Source organism: Hippopotamus amphibius, chromosome 9 (genome assembly GCF_030028045.1).
Source record: "Hippopotamus amphibius kiboko isolate mHipAmp2 chromosome 9, mHipAmp2.hap2, whole genome shotgun sequence".
NCBI lineage: Eukaryota > Metazoa > Chordata > Mammalia > Artiodactyla > Hippopotamidae > Hippopotamus > Hippopotamus amphibius.
This window is the reverse complement of record NC_080194.1, coordinates 14,454,854-14,478,896: the sequence shown is the minus strand read 5'-3', so window position 1 is coordinate 14,478,896 and position 24,043 is coordinate 14,454,854. Positions and strand designations below refer to the sequence as shown.

Here is a 24,043-nt window from a genome sequence, read left to right as displayed (position 1 = left end):
TTTGCACAATTCCAAATTTGTGGTATTATTTACATACACTATTGCTATACCATTGTTGTTATAACAAATTACCACGTACTTAGTGGCTTAAACAATACAAAATTATTTTCTTACAGTTCTGGAAGATAGAAATCCAACATGCACTTTGCAGAGTGAAAATCAAAGGATCAGGTGGGCTGAGTTCCTTCTGGAGGCTCTAGAGGAGAATCCATTTCCTAACCTTTTCCAGCTTCTAGTGGCCTCCACATTCCTTGGTTCATGACCCCATTCCTCCATCTTCAAAGCCAGCAACATTGGACTGAGTCTTTTTATTTTTTTATTTTTTATAAATTTATGTATTTATTTATTGGCCATGCTGGGTCTTTGTTGCTGCGCACAAGCTTTCTCTAGTTGCGGCGAGTGGGGGCTACTCTTCATTGCAGTTCACGGGCTTCTTATTGTGATGGCTTTTCTTATTGTGGAGCACAGGCTCTAGGTAGTAGTTAGAGCACATGGGCTCAGTAGTTGTGGCACGCTGGCTCTAGAGTGCAGGTTCAGCAGTTGTGGCTCTACGGCATGTGGGATCTTTCTGGACCAGAGCTGGAACCCGTGTCCCCTGCATTGACAGGCAGATTCTTAACCAGTGCACCACCAGGGAAGTCCCTGAGTCCTTCTTATACTGCCGTCTCTCTGCTTCTCCCTCCCACATCTTTCTTTCACTTTTGAGGATGCTTGTGATTACATTGGGCCCACCAGGAGAAACCTGAGTAATCTCTCTAGTTTAAGGTCAGCTGATTAGTAACCTTAATTCCATCGGTAACCTTAATTCCCCTTTACCATGTAAAGTTACATATTATAGATTCTGAGGATTATGATATAGACATCTTGGAGGAACCATTATTCTGTCTACTCTTCATTCCTTTCGTATTTGCTCATCAGTAGACAGACCATAGAGTTCGATAGACCACAGAGACAGAACTATTTCATCGGCTCAGAAAGGAATTCTTTTTATGATTTAAAAGAAGCTAACAGTTATCATTTCAGCTGACTTTGAGAAAAAGAAAAAAATCTCAACAGTTGCACAACCAAATATAAGCACTTTTACAAAATTGTGTACTAAAATCAGTCATTGTAGACATGGCCCAAAAATTATGTTTCAAAGGAGTAAGAAGGTGGCATTTTTTGAGTATTCACTATGTGACATTATAATAAATATTTTAGAGGTATTAGTGGCTTTTAATCTTTTTTCTTTTTTTCCGGCCATATCATGCAGCATGTGGAATCTTAGTTCCCCGACCAGGGATCTAACCCACTCCCCCTGCATTGGAAGCTCAGAATCTTAATCACTGGACTGCCAGGGAAGCCCTATTGCCTTTTAATCTTTAAACACTCCTATAATTAACTGTATTTTCCTCCTTTTAATGATAAGGAATCTGAAGCTGAAAGACTTGAAGTAACTTCCCAGATGACACAGAGAGACCCCACAGTCTTTGTACTACACCATGCTGAATTCTCTAAAGCATCAGTTGTATCCATCAATCAGGAAACTTTTTTAATATTGATTAGGATCGAGACATTCAAATATTATGTAATCAGCAAGCAAGTAGGAGATATAATCTCTACCTTCAAAGAATTTGCAATCTAGTTGTAGAAATAAGGGAAAAACATATAGGAAAGTAGTAAAGCAGAGTGTTTTAAGCGTGCATTTGGACAGCCTTGGTTTAGAATCCTTTCTGTTTTACTACTTAATCTTTTACTGTATGGGAGACTTGGTTTCCTTTCCTGCCTCATAGAACTGTTACACAGGTTAACTATACATGAAATTACTTAGCCCAGAATCTGGCACGTAACAAGCACTCAGTAAATGATAGCTGCTATTATTGTAATAAAATTCTAACAGTACAAGGGCTGAGTTAATGATTACTGAGTCAAGGGATATAGGAGTTCAGCAGAAGAAAAGCTAATTGTCAAATGAGTGATTTCATGCTAAACTCGCAGGTATATATACAAGAATTTTTTGTATTTATAAATCTCATGAGTAGCAGCACAGTGTAGTGGTTAAGTACACAAGCTCTGGAAAAGAACACCTAGTTTCAAATTCCATCTCTACTAATTTGTCTGTACCTCGGTTTCCTTGTTTGTAAAATGGAGATGAATATAGTACCTACATCGTAGAGCTAATGAGAGGATTAAATGAATATGCAAAATGCTTAGAAGAGTATCTGGCATATTATAAGTGCCATATGTGTTATTATTAGTATAAAGATACACCTTGTATAGCCCATCCTCAGTGATCCATTGTAGTTGATAGTGATGGTAAAGAATACATGTGGTCTCACTTTTCCACAGCCATATAGGTGATTTGCAGAGCTGGGCAGCATCACCAGTAGAATGGACATTGCACGAGGACATATGTGCCTGCAGTGTACCTAGCAATATGTTTTGAGTAATACAAAATGACAGACATTCATTCACAATTTCTATAAACTTCCTTGTCTAGATGATGGTAGATGAAATAGAGACTAAGTGCTAAAATGAGGGTAAACGGACTCCAGCTGCAGTAGGAAGTCAGAGAAAAGAGCAATCATTACGGATCCTATCACCTTACTAGAGCAAATAGAACTTGAACTAGGCCTGGAATAACGGGCGGGATTTTACTGACTGGTGAGAAGATAATGAACAATTCTGAATATAAGAAACTCCCCCAAGACTGGGGTCTCATGTACGTTTGTTCTAACCTTTCTCCTCAGCTTTTAGATAAACAACTGCAAAGAAAGGAAAAAGTGAATGAGGAGGAATGCCATGAACCCATGAAATCATAAATAAATGCTTGTCCTGTTGAAGGGATTTAAGAATAAGGCATCTGTGGATAAAATTTAGAGGTTCCAGGAGCTTGGGTGGAAGAGAAACTTACATCTTTATTTTTACTAACCCCTCACTGAAATTTAATATTTTCTTAATAATGAATATAGGCAGCAAACCACATTAGCATTGGCAATAACCAAAACTTCATCAATAGAAATCACAGATTTTTACATATGTGTTTACATGTAAGTTTATAACTATGAAGATATCTCAAAATATCATTTATATTCCACTCTCTGGTAGATATTGGACCTACTGCTATTCTTGTTACTTGAGTTAAATTTTTAAAAGCACAGATATTGCTAGATCAAAGATGTTTATTATTTGATAACATTTAAATGCAATTTTTTTCCTTTGTAATCTTATGTTTTATTTTATACATGTAAAGAAGTTCACTGGCTTTACTACATTGCCAGAGGAATCCATGGCACTGAGATAATGCTTCTATTTATGGACCTGAAAATATATTACTTTTGTTTTGGGGTGTTTTTTGTTTGTTTGTTTGGTAACCATATCCATAGTTGACTCATTGAGTTTACAATCAACCAAAATCCCTTTTTTGCATCTTAGTTTAGGCTATATTTATTCCCTAATATAGGCAACTAGCATTACTACCCAGCCAGTGGCCGGAACTAATTGACAAATATCATGAAATTCTTAGAGCCACATTTTATAAAAATTTCTACATACCTAAATATAGAACTTGGTATAAACTATCTAAGGTGATATCTCATAATGTATTTTCCTTATTCAGATATACCTGCCAAACAAAATTTATATAGTTCTTTGTTTCCAGTTTTATTGAGATGTAATTGACATATAACGTATTCGTTTAAGGTATACAAAATAATGATTTGGTAGATAGATACTTTTATTGCAAAATGATTACCACAATAAATTTAGTTAATATCCTTCACCTCACATAGTTACAAGTTTTTTTTCTTTCGATGTGAATTTTAAGATTTACTCTCTTAGCAACTTTCAAATATACAATACAGTGTTAACTCTAGTCACCTTGCTATACATTACATCCCAGAATTTATATATCTTATAACTGGAAGTTTGTCCCTTTTGACCACATTCACCCATTTTCCCCTCACCCCTTGCCTCTGACAGTCACCAATCTGTTCTCTGTTTCTATAAGTTCAGTTTTTTTAGATTCCACATATAAGTGAGATAATATAGTAGTTATCTTTCTCTGTCTGACTCATTTCACTTAGCATAATGCCCTGAAGGTCATTCTATGTCACAAGTGGCAATTACTTGAATTACTTTTTTTCTTTTTATGGCTGAATAATATTATTTTGTGTATGTATGCCACATGTTCTTCATCCATTCATTCATCAGTGGACATTTAGGTTGTGGCTATTATTTAAAAAAAAAAAATGCTGCAGTGAACACGGGGGTACATATATCTCTTCAAGATAGTAAGTTCATTTCCTTCCAATATATATACAGAAGTAGATTTGCTGGGTCATGTGGTTTTTTTTTTTGAGGGACCTCCATACTGTTTTCCATATTGACTACACCAATTTGTATTCCCACCAACAGTGTACAAGGGTTCCCTTTTCTCCACATCCTTGCCAATATTTATCTCTTATCTTTTTGATGATAGCCATTCTAATAGGTGTGAGTTGGTATCTCACTGTGGTTTTGATTTGCATTTCCCTGATGGTTAGTGATGTTGAGCATCTTTGCATGTACCTATTGGCCATTTGTATGTCTTATTTGGAAAAATGTCTTTTCAGTTCCTCTGCACATTTTTTAACCAGAATATTTGGGGGTTTTTGCTATTAAGTTGTATGAGTTCTTATATTTTTTGAATATTAACCACTTGCCAGATATATGATTTGCAGATATTTTCTTCCATTCTGTAGGTTGCCTTTTCACTTTTTTGATAGTGTCCTTTTCTGTGCAGAAGCTTTTGGTTCAGTGTAATTCCACTTGTTTATTTTTGCTTTAATTGCCTTTGCCTTTGGTGTCAAATCCAAAAAATTATTGCCAAGACCAATGTCAAGGAGCTTACGCCCTGTGTTTTCTTTTAGGAGTTTTATAGTTTCAGGTCTTACATTCAAGTCTTTAATCCATTTTGTTGATTTTTGTATATGGCATAAGATAGGGGCCTAGTTTCATTCTTTTGCATGTGACCCTCTGGTTTTCCCAGCACCTTTTATTGAACGCAGTCTCCTTTTCCCATTACACATCTTGGCTCCTTTATCAAAAATTAATTGACATAAGTGTGGGTTTATTCCTGGACTTTTATTCTGCTCCATTGATCTTTGTGTCTGTTTTTATGCCAAAACCATAACGTTTTGATTACTATAGCTTTGCAATATAGTTTGAAATCAGGAAGTGCGCTGCCTCCAGCTTTGTTTTTCTTTCTCAGGATTGTTTTCACTATTTAGGGTCTTTTGTAGTTTAATACAAATTTAAGATTGTTCTGTTTCTGTGAAAAATGCTATTGAAATTTTGGTGGAGATTGCATTGAATCTGTAGATTGCTTTGGGTAGGATGGACATTTTAATAATATTAATTTTTCCAATCCATGAGCATAATAGCTTTCAATTTATTTGCATCTTCTTCAGTTTGTTTTTTCAATGTCTTACAGTTTTCAGTATATAGATCTTTCACCTCCTTGGTTAAATTTACTCCTAAATATTTTTTCTTTTACATGCAATTGTAAATAGGATTTTTTTTTAAATTTCTCTTTATGATAATTCATTGTTGGTGTTTAAAAATGCAACTGATTTCTATATATTGTTTTTGTATCCAGCAATTTTACTGAATTCATTTATAGCACATTCTAACAGTTTTTTGGTAAGAGTCTTGATGATTTTCTATATATAATGTCATGTCATCTGAAAATAGAGACAGTTTTACTTCTTCATTTTTTATTTGAATGCCTTTTATTCCTTTTTCTTGCCTAATTGCTCTAGCTAGGACTTCCAGTACTATGTTGAGTAAAAAGTGGCAAGAGTAGACATCCTTGTCTTGTTCCACTCTTAGAGGAAACACTTCACTTTTCACCATTGAGTATGATGTTACTTGTCATATATGCCCTTTATTTTGTTGAAGTGTGCTCCCTCTATACCTACTTTGTTGAGAGTTTTTTAAATCATGACTGGATGTTGAATTTTGTCAAATGCTTTTTCTCCATCTATGGAAATGATCATATGATTTTTTAGTGTGGTGTATCACGTTGATTAATTTGTGGATGTTGAATCATCCTTGCATCCCTGAAATAAATCCCACTTGATCATGGGATTGTATGATCCTTTTAATGTATTTAGTATATACACATATCCTGCCAAGCAATAACTATATATTCCTTTTAAAAACAGTTGTGGTTTTTGGTTTGGTTTGTAGGGTAGGGGATAGAGTAGGGCTGTTCTGGTTATTATTGCTGTGTAACAAACCAGCTTGAAACTTAGTGATGTAAAAAAATAATTTTATTACATCCAAGGTTTCTGTGCATCAGGAATTTGAACAGGACTCAGCAGTTATGCTCCATGTATGCACTGTGACATGATGTCTAGGTTCTCAGCTGGAAAATTTTGATGACTAAGGGTAGGAATCAAGTAGGAGCATCTTCATTCACATGTCTAGTGGTACATGCTGGTCATCAGTTATGACTACAATTGAGGCTGTCTTTTGGAGCACCAGTGTGTAGTCTTTGCGTGCAGACTGGACTTCCGAATGACATGGTAGCCTCTTCTTACCTGGTGGTTGAACTGATTAGATGGCAGCTTAGAACTCCAAAAGCAAATGTCCCAGAAAACAAGGTAGAAGCCCTTTATGACCCATCACAAAGCATCACATCTGCCATGCTGTATTGATTGAAACAGTCACAAGGCAGGTTTAATTCTTCTCCGCCCAGATTCGGGGGGGAGAAGAATTAAACCTGCCACTTGATCACACTGTACAAGATTACATTGTACAAGAGCGTGTGGAATGGTTGATGCTGTGCAGTTATCTTTGGAAAATACGACCTGCACCTGTAAGCGGGTGCAAAACTTGAGGTAGTTTAAAAGTATTTGAGCTCCTTGTCTGCAACAACACAGTTTTTGTGGAATGATTACTGATGAAATGTCATTAGTCTAAATAACTCAGATTTGAAGTTGAGGTTTATAATTGCTATCTATTATTTTAGTAACAAAATCTCTCAGTTTATTAGGGTTGGAGGCAGTGTCTTTTTCCAAATTTGAAATTTTTACTTTTCCAAAACTTGTAGCTATCTGTGTTTGTCAGTAGAAGATCTGAAAGCCACAAGTGTTATCTGACACGTATAATAATGACAGGGGTAAAAAAAGGTTCCTTATTTTCTCCACTAAAAGTTTTGATGTATAAAGGAACCATAAGGGTGAATTGTACAGTATGTGAATTATATCATAATAAATATTTTTTTAAGAAAAGGAACCACATGTAAATATTGGATTCTAGCTAATGATATACATGCCGAAGTGGTTAGAGGTAAATAAAGTGTACTGATGTCTGCAGTTTACTTTAAAATTCACCAAAAATAGGATGGATTGGTGAGTGGATGGATGTTTAGAAAAGTGATAAAGCAAGTATAGAAAAAGGTTAATTGTACAATACAGGTGTCGATAAGTGTCCTCTAAAAAAATTTAATTTTTCTATGTGTTTGAATAAAATAAAATAGAATATTGGGAAACATCGGGAGACATCAGTATGCAATCACTAGGATGACCTTAAAAAGTTTGGGTTTTTTCCAAGTATTCTCTTCATTATAAGTTCTGACGTAGTTTTATTGAAATGAGTTGTTAACTACTACATCACCATTTTTATTCAAGTAATTGGATAATTTTGATAACAGAGAGGGTAGAAGGGAAGAGTTAGACAGAAAACCTCAGCGCAGTTCTATGACTGCAAAGTTAGAAGCCTTCAAGACAAATAATTATAATCAACACAGTTTGCCACCGGAAACACTAAAACTGTAAACTTAATGTGTAAACAGAGTATGGTCTCCATTTCAAATGCTATTTGCCCTGCTAAAATCTTACACCTCTTTTTTCTCTCCAGGCAATTACTTTTAATTTTTCCTTCTCTTTGACCCCAGCAATATGTTCCCTGTTTACATTATTCATGGAATCATGAAGGGTCACTATTGTCTGATCAATCCCAAAATAGTTTGGCACTTTTTCAAATTGTTTTGCTTGAGTTGTACTGAAGTGGTAACCCGCTGATGCAGGCACACAGTCTAACTACTCTTGTGCTCTTGTCAGGCCAAAAAATAAAAAAGATAAAAGGAATGAAAGTGTCTTTCAGTTGCTAAGCAAAGGAATAGTTGGTAAAGAACAATAAAAGTTTAGAATTTTATAAGTCCTTTAGTAAAATGTGGACTCAAACATTTATACCTTAACTGAGAATAGTACTAACTAATCAGTTGAGGTCACTGAGAACAACTGAATGTTTAAAACGCCCTTCTTAAGTATCCACCAGTGACTGGTACCAACCATGACATGCTGTGCAAAACCCTTGCACTTAAGAAATATAAGCAACATAGCTAGCAAGAAAAGTTGGAGAGGACACCAGGGCATGAGCAGATTCGCACTGCAAGATAAAGCAAAAGGAAGATAAGTGCCAAGGACCAGATGGAATGAAATCATGTTCCCCTGGCTCTCTTGCCCAGCCTGAGAAGCCAGGCCAGGGGAGTTTGTGATCACGGTACAGGAATGGGGTCTATTGCTCAGTGCTAAGCCGCCCCGTCCTTCAGAATTGCTCTGCTATATGCTCCTTACTCCCAAGTTTGTATTTAGTCTTGGATTCTTATCTGAAACTTGACAGCTTTGGAAGCTGACTCATATTTTGTTCTGCTTAAGAATTTCACTTCCAGTACACATTCAGGCTTTGTTTGCCCAGTTTTGTTATGTGGTTGAATGCTATCCCTGGAAAGATGTACTCTAGAGCTAGTATGAAGTCAATGACTTGCCTTCAGAATTCATAAGGAAGTTCTGAAGTTTCCGTTTCAAGACTTTGACATGTCAGCATGTGCACATCTAGTCTCATGCCAAAATGCCTTACGCCAACAGGCTTTTTTTGATGTTGGTGTGCAAGATTTTCCTTGCGTCTGTTAACCTGTTGCTGTTAAGAGAAACAGAAAATTATAAGATTATGGTCTTTAACATAGGTTGTAGGCACAAATATAATTAGTACTATAACACAACACTGCTTTTGGTTTGTTAGGATTTTTAATTATGTTGGCATTTTTTTTTAATCTGTTTTCTAAAACTGTGCATTCAACTCCTGATTTTCCATTCAACCCAAGATGATGCTTCCTGACTGCTCAGCTGGAATCTGGATTTGCCTTCTTTCATTCAGCACACTTTTGAACCAGTGGCAAGTCATCTTGTAGGGAATATTTGGGGCAGCAGATTCTAATTTGGCAGCACCCTAGGGACATTAATCAATCAGAAAATATAAATGAGCAAATCATTTCTCAGATGAAATGGTTTGATTGAGAATAATATTGAAATGAAAACATGCAAATGTTGACCCAACTAAAAACATGTGTACAATTCATAAGATCCAAGGTACTGCTGATTTTGTTTTTTGTTTTTTATAAATTTATTTATTTATTTATTGGCTGCATTGGGTCTCAGTTGCTGCACGAGGACTTTCTCTAGTTTCAGCAAGTGGGGGCTACTCTTTGTTGCAGTGCGCGGGCTTCTCATTGCTGTGGCTTCTCTTGTTGCAGAGCACGGCTCTAGGTGCATGGGCTTCAGTAGTTGTGGCACATGGGCTCAGTAGTTGTGGGTCATGGGCTTGGTTACTCCGTGTCATGTGGGATCTTCCTGGACCGGGGATCAAACCCGTGTCCCCTGTATTGGCAGGCATATTCTTAACCACTGCACCACCAGGGAAGTCCCTGATATTGTTTTCAGAGGCTTTTATTAGGCTTGATCTTTCAGCCTTTATAATTTAAGTAATTGGCAATAATTTATCAGCTGTTTTAATGCTAATAAGTTCACTTTTACTACTTGCTCCCTGACTGATGGCATAGCCCTCCATTGCCTTCCTCACTTTTATTATATGCCCATCTTCGCCTGATACACAGCCCCATTGCCAGCAGCCTCCATAATATGTAGTTGTGGAAAATATTGATTCAAATTTGGGGTAAAAATTATAATTTAACCATAATTTATATCATTATCATGATATAAACATACATAGTATTCAAATATTTAAGTAACTGAAATATTCCTCACATAAAAAGCATGCTTATCCACATTGGCCATTGGAAATAACAGAAGTTTCCCACAGGAAACTTTTAAAAATGTTTATTTATTTTTGTTGTCGTTTGTTTTCAGTGCTCATTCTTTTGTCCAGAGCACTAATGATTAAGACTTGAGAATTCAGGAAAAAGACTGAACTTTCCTTCATTTCTGCCAAATGACTGAAGAGAATGGTAATCTTGACAATATTGAGCCAGTATGAGTTTTTTGGAGACATTCATTTTAAAATTTATGAATGATGTTTACAGTTACCATTGTCTATATTTAGATAGTTTAATTACCCACCATCTGTGACTTGTCAGTGATAATGCCTAGTAAAAGTGGCTATTTTAAAAGCCTTCTATGGAAGCAAGTAAACCTTGCAGGCAGGACAGGCTACACAGATTGTGAAGCCCAAGGAAAATGGAAATGTCAAGCCCCTTGTTTGAAAAACTGGAAAAAGTGCCATTAAAGATACTTTAAAATATGAAGGTTTTTTTTCTTTCTTCCATGGTCTCTCAGCCTGTAGTGGTGTTTGCATTTGCTAGTTTAAGTCATGCTCCTTCAGACACGTGGATACTGTCAGAGCACAGATTCTTACAGGCCCCTAGGGGTTTCACCCCATGGCTCAAGGCATAAGCCACCCATCAAATATCAGGTTTTCCCTCCTGCGGCCACCTGAGACTCTCAGCCTTGGCCAGAGGTGGGGAAGTGAGCAAGGCATCGCCCCTTCCTCTGAATTGTGTGTGTCTAGCCCCGTACCTGATATTGTGCCCCACCTCAAGATGCCACAGGGTACATGCCATCCCTGACCCTTTCCACACTCATACCCGGGGATAGCCTGCCTGAACAGGGGCAGAGAGCAACAACATTTACTGAGGAGAGAGAGCAGAGAGCTGGAGGCCGGGAGGAGGAGACTGCAGTGTAGCCATCCCTCTGTGCAGCCTGCATTGGGCCACCAGCTGTGACTTACAGAACACAAGTTCAAAGGTAGAAATATTAAGAATTTCAAGGCGGCAGTCACAGAGCGTTAAACCCCAAACTCTGAGCCCTTCTGTGTGCCATCTATGAAGCTGCCTGCCGGCTAAAGCGAGCCTACCCATAAAATAAGATAATGACTAGTATCTGTTATGCCAGGCATTGTTCTAAGCACTTTACAGGTATTAATTCATTAATCCTCAGAAAAATGTACGAAGTGTGTGCCATTGTTATCCCCGTGTTAGAAGTGAAGTAGCTGGCGTTCAGGGTCACTCTGTAATAAAGGGTACACTGAAGATTCAAACCTAGCAGTCTGGTTGCAGAGATCCTTGGTGGACAACTGAAAGAGTGAATAAATGAGACATTGACTCAGAAAGCAAGTCACACTCGTAAACACTGTGCAGTGTTGGTGCTTTGTCTTAAAGCAAATTTCTAGAAGATAAAATCCTAATTGATTGCAAGTGCCTTGAGTATTCTCTAACAGGCTGTTGCCTTGGTCTAGTTAGAGCATCAAAATCAACTATGAAATAAATAGGCTTCTCTAGAAAGCAGCGGGGATTTGTGGCTACTCCTAGAATTGTGATGTTTTAAGACCTCTGTAGATGTCTACTCCAATCCCCACCCTCACGTTGCCCTGCCCAAGTTTACGCAGCTAATTAATGACAGAGCTGGGCCTCACACCTCTTTGTCTCAGAGAAGGAAGTGGAAAGAAAATTGCCGGGCACCTCTGTTCTATTCTTGGTACATGCTTGGACCCCTCCTTGAGAAGGCTGAACTGGGAAGAAAAGTGTGTGAAGCAGGAAGACAGGGGGCTGTCAACCAACATCTACCCTAATGCTGACTTTATTTTCTTTTCATCTCCCTTGTTAAAGGTGATTTCATGTTTCTTTGTGTAAAAATACGAATGTTGACTGCAGCCATTTCATCTTAATCATAGTTGTTTTTATAAAGCCACCATTTTTTATACATCTTTATTGGAGTATAACTGCTTTACAATGTTGTGTTAGTTTCTGCTGTACAGCAAAGTGAATTAGCTATATGTTTACATATATGCCCAGATCCCCTCCCTCTTGAGCCTCCCTCCCACTCTCCCTATCCCACCCCTCCAGGTTATCACAAAGCACCAGATCTCCCTGTGCTATGCAGCAGCTTCCCACTAGCTATCTGGTTTACATTTGGTAGTGTAGCTATGTCACTGCTACTCTCTCACCATGTCCCAGCCTCCCCTTCCTGCTGTGTTCTCAAGTCCATTCTCTACGTCTGCATCTTTATTCCTGCCCTGCCGATAGGTTCGTCAGTACCATTTTTCTAGGTTCTGTAAATATGGGTTAGCATAGAGTATTTATTTTTCTCTTTCTGACTTACTTCACTCTGTATGACAGTCTCTGGGTCTATCCACCTCACTACAAATAACTCAATTTCATTCCTTTTTATGGCTGAGTAGTATTCCATTGTATATATGTGCCACATCTTTTTTATCCATTCGTCTGTTGATGGGCATTTAGGTTGCTTCCATGTCCTGGCTATCGTAAATAGTGCTGCAATGAACATTGTGGTACATGTATCTTTTTAAATTAGGGTTTTCTCAGGGTATATGCCCAGTAGTGGGATTGCTGGATCATATGGTAGTTCTATTTTTAGTTTTTTAAGGAATCTCTATACAGTTCTCCATAGCAGCTGTATCAATTTACATTCCTACCACCAGTGCAGGTGGGTTCCCTTTTCTCCACACCCTCCCCAGCATTTATTGTTTCTAGATTTTTTGATGATGGCCATTCTGACCGGTATAAGGTGATACCTCATTGTGGTTTTGATTTGCATTTCTCTAATGATTAGTGATGTTGAGCATGTTTTCATGTGTTGGCCATCTGTATGTCTTCTGTGGAGAGTGTCTGTTTAGGTCTTCCTCCCATTTTTTGGTTGGATTGTTAGTTTTTTTGATATTCAGCTGCATGATCTGCTTGTATATTTTGGAGATTAATCCTTTGTCAGTTGCTTTGTTTGCAAATATTTTCTCCCATTCTGAGAGTTGTCTTTTTGTCTTGTTTATGGTTTCCTTTGCTGTGCAAAAGCTTTTAAGTTTCATTAGATCCCATTTGTTTATTTTTGTTTTTATTTCCACTACTCTAGGAGGTAAGTCAAAAAAGATCTTACTTTGGTGTATGTCATAGAGTGTTCTGCCTGTGTTTTCCTCTAGGAGTTTTATAGTGTCTGGCCTTACATTTAGGTCTTTAATCCATTTTGAGTTTATTTTTGTGTATGGTGTTAGGAGGTATTCTAATTTCATTCTTTTACATGTAGCTGTCCAGTTTTCCCAACACCACTTATTGAAGAGGCTGTCTTACTACATTGTATATTCTTGCCTCCTTTGTCAAAGATAAGGTGACCATATGGGCGTGGGTTTATCTCTGGAAAGCCACTACTTTAATTGAAATTGCTATTATAAAATCTTGACATTATAATGGAGAAATTGCTGGGTCAATTCGTCTTAACCTATCCCTCCAAAATAAGAGAATTCAAAGACAATATGCAGTGTGATTCCTTGATGCCTGTGTCTTTAAGCTGCCGATAAGATAGATCCTAATATCTCTCATTAACTTTATTTGTGGGATTTGCAAGTGACCAGGCCAGAGGCCGTGACAGTTGCTTCCTCTACTGCCTTTCTTTTCCTCCAGAGTATAGTATGTCGCCGTAGAAAAACATGGGATAAAAGCCAAGGCTGACCTGTCTGTTGAACCAGTTTATTGAGGAATCTCAACCTAGGAGGTATACACATTAAACAATTTTATTTGCTCTCATGGTAGCTTTCCACTGATTTTCAAATCTTTTCCTGTCCCTTAGGCATGTCTTTGTCATATTCAACAGCTTTGGGGCCACTTGTTTATTAAAATTTAGCCTCAAATGCAGTTGAAAAATTTCATCTACCCTCTACCCAGTGCAGGCTTGAACTGGGATACTCACTCTTTGAAAGGTGGAGAAGGGTTGGAGAACTGTGTCTGGTTCTGAAGATTCTGAGTCTCCCTGCTCCTTGCAAGGCCTGGTTCCTCCAGTGTGTTGGGCCAGGGAGAATGGAGTGGTAACAGGGCACATGCTTCTTTACACAGCTGCCCACTCGTAGAGTCCTCTGTCCATTATGACTACTTCTCTGACTACCTCTGAGGCCGGCATCTCAAAGCCTGGATAGATGAGAGAGCCCTGCAGGGTGTCCACACCATGTTGTTCTCTGAGGTCAGAGCATAGCAGTCACACCATCTCCTTCCCTGCCCACAGTGCTGTGCCTCACCAGCCTCTTGCTGATGGACTCCCGTTGCCAGACAGGTCATCATCTCAGGTAGAACACCAGCAAGCTGACTCAAGTGTAACTCCTGCTTGTCCCACAGGTGTTTCCTGCAAATGCAGGCTGCTCCACCACTGCCCTTCTCTCTGCCCTACCTCTTCTCTCTAGCCCTCTCTGCCTTGCTCAGATGGGCACAGGGACAGATTAGCACATTCTCTGCTCATAGATCTCCAATGGAGAATGAAATTTTGATGTTTTCATCTCACAGGGTACAGCTAGTCTTTGAGTTAGTCTCCTGGAAACCCCACCAGTACCTTTGAAACTAGCTTCATAGAATACAATCTCCTCACATCAAGTAAGCACTGTACTTCCCACAAAGACCAGTGGCCCCATCAGTCTTGCCCACCTTTTCCCAAATTTTTTATATGGAGGTTGGGGCGATGGCTGTGGTACATTCTGCCACATTTTAGTTTTGAGAGGTGTCTGGGCCCAATTGCTGCAGACTCTCTTTAGGTCTCACTTAGTCCCTGTTGTTGTCAAGGATGGGTCCATCCTGTCAAGCAACAATAAAAGTACCACTCACCCTGCTGTTATATTATATGCTGGTAGAAGGAGTAATTTTTAATGCAGAGCAAAGCCTTTGAGAAGTCCTTGGCACACAGTAAAAATTAAATAAATGTTCATTCCCTAGCCCTTTCAAAGAAAGGCTAAGCAGATTTAACAAAGGAGGATGGGGCATCAAATAGACATTGACCAAGTGGGTAGATGGATAAAAGGTATTTCAGCCAGAAGGAGCACATGAACAGAGGTTGGGATGTGAAAAACTGGGGAGCAGATTGGGGAATGTGAGTAAACATTTTGTTAGCGGAAAAGCGAGATATAAGATCAGAAAAGCAGGCTGGGAACATCAGATCAGGGTGTTATTGAGGACAGAATTAGGAAATCTAAACCCAGGTACAGCAGAAAGGCTTTTCAGCAAAGAAAAAATAGTAAATTTGGGGAAGTTGGCTGTTAGGCAACATGTACAATGGGGTAGAAGAAAGGAGACGAGGGGAGTAGTATATAACAATTTAAAGAAGAAGAAATGAGGAAGGTGGGATGCAGGAGAGCACATAGAAAGGGAGAAAGTAAGGAATATTGGGATCATTTGTGATTTCTGAGGACGAGTCTTACAGGATAGGATATGCCAGCATGTCCCAAATGCACGCTGCATAGCACTAATGCTGTCAGATGCACCAAGTGAACAAAGGATTCTCTGATCTGATGAGCTGAGGAAACTCTGCATAATATAGTTCCCACTTAGAAATTCATAGCTAAAGTAACACAGCAATCCTAAAGAAACAAACACACACACACACACAACTTTGTTTAACCCAGCATTTCCCAAAATTATTTTATCATAGAACCCCCTTGTTTGTGACTCCTATCATACAGAATCAATGTTCCAAAAAAGACACTTTGAGAACCACTGCACCATGTTATATGTTATGAATAGGTTGACATACGGATTTGTACATTAATATTGTAAATTTTTTTAGTAAACAATAAAAAACAAAAGCATAATTTTTGATAAATTCTGTTCCTGAGTACAGTAGTTCCTTTTGGACTCTCTAAGCTTGAGCTGTATCTTTTGAGACTTGACCTTGTCTCATACTCAAAATAAAATATCTTCTGGGCATATACCCAGCAAAAACCATAATTTAGAAAGACACATGCACCCCAATGTTCATTGCAGTACTATTTACAATAGCCAGGACATGGAAGCAACGTAAATGTCCATCAACAGATGAATGGATAAAGAAGATGTGGTACATATATACAATGGAATATTACTCAGCCATAAAAAGGAGCAAAATTGGGACATTTGTAGAGACATGGATGGACCTAGAGACTGTCATACAGAAGGGAGTGAGAGAAAAACAAATATCATATATTAACATATATATGCATAATATGGTAAAATTGTACAAATCAACCAGTTTGCAAGGCAGAAATAGAGACACAGATGTAGAGAACAAACATATGAACACCAAGTAGGTAAAGCGGGGACAGGGGGAGGGGAGGCTGGGGTGGTATGAATTGGGAGATTGGGATTGCCATATATACATTACTAATAAGAAAAAAAATATCAAATTGTACACTTTAAATATATGCAGTTTATCTTATGTCAATTGTATCTCAATAAAAGTTCTTAAAAAAATAATAACATAAAATAAAATATCTTTTTGTAGCGTAAGACCAAGAATGAGTAGCTCCAATTTTATAATAATTTCTGGGATTGACTTTTGTGGCCTTAAGATTTAAGTACATCAGTATCTGTGTCCTCAGCTTTGGGCTCAGAAGTAAAAGAACTTTATTTTTTAAAGTGCATTTTTATTTTAAAGCTAGCACATGTAAAGCAAGGGTTTTGTTTGGGAGAATAACAAGAGGAAAGCTGTCTCATTCATTATATTGTTACACATAATAACTGCTAACTGAAAGTGTGTTGGATTAGGAAAGTAAGGCAGATATTAATTACACTTTACACACAAAGAAATTTGAGGCTTCAAGATGGTAATTTATTGACTCAAAGTAGCTAACTTATGATAGAACCAGGACTTGGGAGAATCAGAACTCATGGTTTTTCTAATAAAGCACTCCTCCTTAAGGAATAAAAGATAAAATGACCCCTTTTGTTGAATGTCAAAAGGTTGTTTCCTTTGTTTGTAAATTATTCCAAACTTCTAAGGGGGCCTAGCCACAAATGCTACTGTGTTCACACTTGTTCCTGAACAGGGGACCCTCCCTTCCACAAAATTATTTACGTCATTGAATGTAGTGAATGTGTCTTTCTTGCCTTTACACTTTTCACTGTATCTACTAAAGAATATCAAAGACTTGTAAACTCCAACTCTCAGGGCAGGGATTATGCCCAACTGAATAATAAAGAAACTGAAGTAATAAGCAGAATCTTATTCTTATTTTTTCACTTAAAGAGACTCATCTATCTCAAAAATAGTTCTGCCTCTGACCTTAAATCAAGCTTGAACTATTGCTACATTATTTTTTTAACTTATAAACAAAAGCTTATAAAAGAAATAAACTTTACTTCCAATAATGGAAAAATGGTGAAATCGATTTTAAAAGCCATTCACTTCATGCCTTTAATAATGCTCAAATACTAGGTTAATAAGAAGAAAAATGTGATTTTGTTTATCATTTTTCTCATATTACATATTTTTGATGTGTCATTTATAAAATCTATTTCAAATCTATTTCACCGTGATCAGATTTATAGTTATTTTACATATCTGTTCATTCTGAAAAGTATTTTTAATAATAAAGAATATATAATCTGTTAAAACAAAAGATGGTTACCTCAGAGAATAGAACTGGGAAATTAGGAATAGGGAGGGGCACTTGTAGTTTTTTTGCCTTATTTTTTCTTATTTTATATTATCTTTTATAATATTTTAATTCATTGTAAGCCTATATTACTGTTATGATTTTTTCAGAGTTCACAAAAGTTGGTTTTAAAGAATGAAGGCCTATAAGTAGCTTCGTGAACATTTACACTTTATCAAAAAATTATTTCAGACATACATCTATACAAAAGCTTCTATGTACCCATCACCCAGTTGTGACAAAGATTAACATTTTGGAGAAGTGAAATTTTTAACAAGTAAATACCTCCAACTTGCCCTGTTGACTTAGAATCAATATGAGTTCTTAGGCCTTCCTGCCTGAATCAGCATCGTTATAGAAAATGACATATGCTGCCGCAGCGCTGTCCTGTGCCGCGGTGCCCTGCTACAGAGTACTTGTAACCATTGGTTGCTGGGCAATGGACAAAATAGCAAACCCAGCTCCCTTCACTTCTACATTTATTTATCTAGATTAATGATGTAGACCATCATAAACAAACAAGATATTTGTTATATAAATAGGATGGCTAATGCATTTCAGGAAATTTTAAGATTTTCCTTAGCGTTCAGTGTGTACTTTCAATGCTTTTAACCTTGAAAGAGATATAGATTGTTTGGAAACCAAAATTAAAGTTAGATTGAAAGAATATAATGTGATTTCCTTAGCTCATGATAAATAGATTCACCATGAATCTTAGGAAAGGTACCTTGGGTTTTCTGTTTGAATTGTTTCCTAACAAATAGAAAGAATGGAATAATTCATTTATAGAAAAATAAATAGAATAATTCATTTATGTTAAAGTACAAAATACTCCTATCAGTTAAAGGAGAAAAATCTCAAGTTATTCTTGTCTCTCGTTCTCTACCAAAATTCAGAGGATAATCAAATCCAAAGGAAAGTTTTTTTAACCAGTAAAGCAGAATGTTATAATAACAGTTCAGTTTTGAGTGTGCTTGTTCATTTATGACAAGCACATTCATTTATAGCAGTATTTCACCTGTCTTATAAGATATGATATCTATGGTAAATTGTAATGGTTGTACTACACCATATTAGCAGTCAGTACAAAAGCTCCACCAGCTCTAAACAGATTATTTCCACAATTAGTATCTATGTACTGTTAGCAATAAAAATATATATGGACCCATTTCCTCAGATTCTATCTCACAGAGGTGTTGCAAAAATAAAATGAAATAATACATAATCATTTTAGGAGCGAAATGGAAAATGCCACCCATGAAAAAATGTCTAGTAAAAATAATAATAAACATCAATACATCCAGGTGTACAGCAAATTAGACTTCAGATCTCAAAAGAGATTTTTTTGTTACATCCTCTACTTCCCTTTTGTTGTCTGTCATGGTAATTTATATAGTGGGAAGGCTTTGAAACTTTGTATAACTGCTTCAGTTGTGATAAATTGACCTACTTACTAATATAACTCAAAATAATAACTAGTATTTGCTAAATGCTTCCACATGCTAGGCATTATGCTAATTTCCTTACGGGTTTAGCCTATCTGATTTTCATAAAAACCTTATGAAGAAGGCGTAAATGTTAACCTCAGCTTACAGAAGGGAAGAACCAGTCAAAGTGCGTGCTCAAAAACTACTCAGGTGGTGAGCACCTACCTCATTCATAATGCAGGCTCTGAACCCCCATGCTCTGTCACCTCTCACAGCCAGCACGGGGTCCGTCATCACACAGTTGCTTCTTCCATTCCTGCTGCCACAGCTTGGGATCATACCCGCTTCATGTCATCTGTTGCCCTGGATTCATAACTGAACACGGTAGTCCCCCCTTATCAGCAGGGATGCTTTCCAAGACACCAAGGATAGTACCGAACCCTGTATATACATTTTTTCCTGTACATACATACCTATGATAAAGTTTAATTTGTAAATTAGGCACAGTAAGAGATTAACAGTAACTAGTAATAAAATAGAACAGTTATAACAGTATACTGTAATAAAAGTAATGTGACTATGATCTCTCTCTCCAAATATCTTATTGTACAAACTTAATGCCTTTTCCATCTTCACTGAGCATTTATCGCACACCATGGCCACAACTTTTGCAGTTTGAGGTAGGAGAGCAAAACCAGCACACGTTTCTTTTTCTTTTCCCACAGTTTCATGGATAGAGGATTCATTCTTACTGTAAATCTTAGCAACCTCAGCATACAATTTTTTTTTCCTTTATTACATCAAGAACTTCCACCTTCTCACTTACAGGGAGCACTTTACGGCTTCTCTGGCATATCAGGGTTGCCCAGCATTACTGCTCTTGTGCTTTGGGACAAATTAAGTAAAATAAGAGTTACCTGAACCACAAGCACAGCAATACCCCAGACAGTCAGCCTGAAAACCGAGAGGGTTGGGAAGTGGCTAATGGGCTGGGTTCACTGGACAAAAGGATGATTCACATCCTTGTCAGGAGGCAGCAGGAAGGTGCAAGATTTTGTCATGCTATGTAGAATGGCCTGCAATTTAAAAGTTACAAATTACTTATTTCTGGAACTTTCTGTTTAATATTCTCTGATTGAACTCGCAGAAAGTAAAACTGCGGATGGGGGGGCGGGGGGCGGCTGTACTTCATCTGACCACATCTCGTGTCCTCTTGTGATTCAGTCCCTCACCTGCCCCTGTGTTCGAGGACGCAGGGTCTGAAAGGCTGATCTGAGAACCAGCAGCATCAGCATCACCAGGGAACTTGGAGACACACAGATTGTTGGCCGTGGACCCAGCAACCTGCATTTTAACAAGCCTTCCAGGCGATCCTCCTACATGAGTTTTTAAAGGACCAGTTAATATGCCAATAGATAGTGATATTCAAATGCGACATGTTCATCTGCACATATCTTAGGTTATGTTTATTGCTTGCTGAACTCCCTCCTCTGGGTGTACAAAACAAGCGCATCCTCGCCAGACCACAAGCAAATCCATAATTTGCATGATTAGTGTCAACATTTCCATTTATTTTGAATGTACAGCACATATTTATCTGAATGTTGACTCACAGAGTCCCCGTTTCCTTAATCACTACCACCACAGCCCAAATTCTGCAAATGAAAATAAAGAAAATTTTTCTTTCCCAAATTCCTAGACATGCTTTGCTCTCAAGCTTCAAAACAGAAAACACAGTTGCCAAGACAAGATTTAAGAAAGCCAGTTTTTTATACCCAGAGGCTATAAAGTTGAAGGAATTATATAGGCATCATTCTAAAATTTGTACTGGATTATCTGATTTGGCTCTCTGGCCGGAAGTTCACCAGATGATTTCCAGAACTATGATTCATTTTCTCATATGAGACCTTAGTCAGTTATTGAGAAAAAGGTCTTTTTTCCCCTCTCAAGTTAATCCAGTAATGCTTCCCTGTACCATTAAACTATTGGCACATTTTACTCCCAGAGGATAGATTTTTTTTGGCATCCTGAGGAATTTTGATATATTTAAGAAGGTGAGAAGTACACATTGGCATCATTTAAACAACATAAGTCTAAACCCAAATTGGCTTTTACATGCCAAAAATGCAAAATGTGCCAACTGTTTAATAGTACACAATAACTGTTCAACTACATAAGTTGATTTCAGCAAAACAGTTTGGTGTGTGTTTTATCCTGAGTCATTTAGATACAATTATGCCTTATGGTGCCTTAATAATAGAGGCAAGTTGTCCATGACTTTTGCATAAGCAGATTTAAATATTGAAATGCTAGTCATACCAGACTTGAATAAAATGTAAGAATATTGCTTTAATTCAAAATGCTACTTCAGCAGCTTCCATGCTGCCAACAAATGTGAAATAGGAAAATAAAGTTTGAGGTTGATGATTTGTTGACAGTGAACCTCTTAACTTCCTTTAATAGGATAAAGTTGGACTTTTAGTGAGTTGGGGAAACATATTACAGATTTTCTTCTATTTTCAGACTTTGAAGTATATATATTATTCATTTTAACTGACTCAACATTTAATGAGTATATATGTATATATGAAAACAAATACATACACACACACACACACACACATATATGGGATGCTACACAAACTATGGTTGGAAAGATAAACATAAAAAGATAAATGGGATATATCCTTCTTTAGGGCGCGTACAGTCAAATGGGGAAGCCATGCAGCTCACACAAGTACTAACTGTAACACAAAGCAGACAGTGCTTGTATTTTAATATAGGTAAAAACCAAAAAGTTAGTATGGCATAAGAGAGTAAGAGGATTTAGGTGGTGATACGGGCTGTGTTAGAAAGGATGACCTGGGAGCTTTGTGTAGGTGACTCGTATAAGCAGACTTTGATTATTGATCCCCATGGTAGGGGAAGCAGAGGAATAGAAGCAAGTGTAGAAGCCACAGAGGGTAGACAGGGGAAGGTGGCGGGGAAGAGATTAGTGTTATAGAAATAAGGTATGTTTCTCTGTGTTACCAAATCAAGGGCAAAGGACTGGATGCAATTTTACGTAACATGTAGGATATATTTGAGATGATTTTAATATATCATTTTCATGGCCTACCTAAAATTCACTTTGGGTAACCTGGGGTCACTCCAAGAGTCATCCTGCAGGTAGCCAAAAGCGAAGTGCCTTGAGGAGGCGGTGTGACTGCCATTCTGGAGAGACTTGCCATCGATCAGCAGTAAGTCACCATGGATAGAGAAAAGCAGTGGTGGTTTTAAACATAAACCCCAAAGAAAAAGTCACAAAAACAGATGCTCTAAGTTTGGCTGCTTCTCTCATAGGCAGCTCTTTGTAGCGTGCTCCAAGAGTGACTGGCATGAGAGGTTCACTTATTTAACACAGTAATGATTTTTGCAAGCAACGTGGGAGCCAGGTAGTAGAAAATAAAGTTGGGAGATAAGTTAGTATAAAGTCATAACAGCCTTCTTTATATTTAATGCCAAACAACTTTTCTTCAAGATGAAACAAATGAAACCATAGAAGTTATTACTTAAAATTATATTTGGACTATATCCAAAAAAAGATCCTTTCTTATAATATGCAAAACAGAATATTTTACAACTGTAGATAACAAATTTTTCCTTAGAGATAAGCAGCTGAAGATAATTTTAGAACATCCTCCAACTGTTTTCTTGTTCTGCAGTGAATGGATTCTTTACTTGCACTTCCTCACGGCAGTAGTTAATATTACCTCTTTCTCTTATACATCTAAACAAATGCCTCTTCATCAGAGTAAACCAGATCTTATAGCATAGATTTCCGGTTGGCATTTACTTTAATAAACACTAAAATGTGACTATTATTGGTGCTTTCCCCACCCCCACCACCATCAGACTCTCTCTGTTACCCTCAGTGAACTGACAAATATAGTAGGTCAGGAAAGGCTAGTAGGTAAGAAGTAACCACATATAATGAAGTGTAAATTGTACAGAGTAGTCGTATGATTATCGCTCAGCAAGAAAAGTCAATTAGGTCTAGAATAAAGAAGGTGCTAGGACTTGGCCAAACCTGCAATGTGGTAGAATTCGGGAAACATTGAAAGAGGAAGGTCTTCCTGAAAGAGAAGAGTGTAAGTGAAAGCATGGAGGTTTGAATGCCAGTGGAACACTTGGAAACAGTCTAGAAACTGCCCTGACTGAAGAAAACTTGTGTTCGGGAAAGTAGCTGAGATGGGGCTGATTTGTAAAATGCCTTGCACACCAAAGAGGAAATGGAGAACCAGTGTAGGTTCTCGGCAATATGCTAAAAGCAACATTTAATAAATATTAGTCTGGTGGAAGTATACAAGCTGTGGTGGTGGAAGCAAAGAGTCAGGGATGCAGTTATTTTAAGTGTGAGGTTGTGAAAGTGTCAAAAACTATACTAAAAGTAAAGAAGGGAAGAGAGACGCGAAAATTCACTTCCAATAGATAATCAACACGGCTTAGACACAGATTAGTTATAGAGTGAAGAAAAATATGGTAAAAAGGCAGCTGTTATATATGGCCCTGTATAGTCACACTGGCTTTTCTGAGAGCTATTTCTCTCAGCAACTTGGACCTAAATCTTTTATACATATCCACACAGCTATTACTCCAAATTATGTCCTCTGTCAGTGATTTCTAATTCTAACCAATGATCTTTAAAACATCCATTATTTAATTTCAAATTATAGTCTATCATAAGAATTTGGAGGCTTTTACATGTATTTAAACAAATTCTCTGGAGTATAAGTAAAAAGGGGAAAGGAATTATGGGTGAGGGGGAAAGGAAGGAGAAAAAAATACTCCAAAAAATAAATACATAAATTTAACCACGTAGTTATTCCTGCAACTAGAAAATAAAACTAAATATGGGTGCC

General features: G+C 37.4%; 1 protein-coding gene across 4 annotated transcripts in view; it reads left to right on the top strand.

Moving 5' to 3' along the window:
- The window catches only part of ELP4 (elongator acetyltransferase complex subunit 4), a 230,047-nt gene that overhangs the window by 173,010 nt on the left and 32,994 nt on the right, over positions 1–24,043 (top strand). The gene's annotated exons all lie outside the window — the stretch shown is intronic.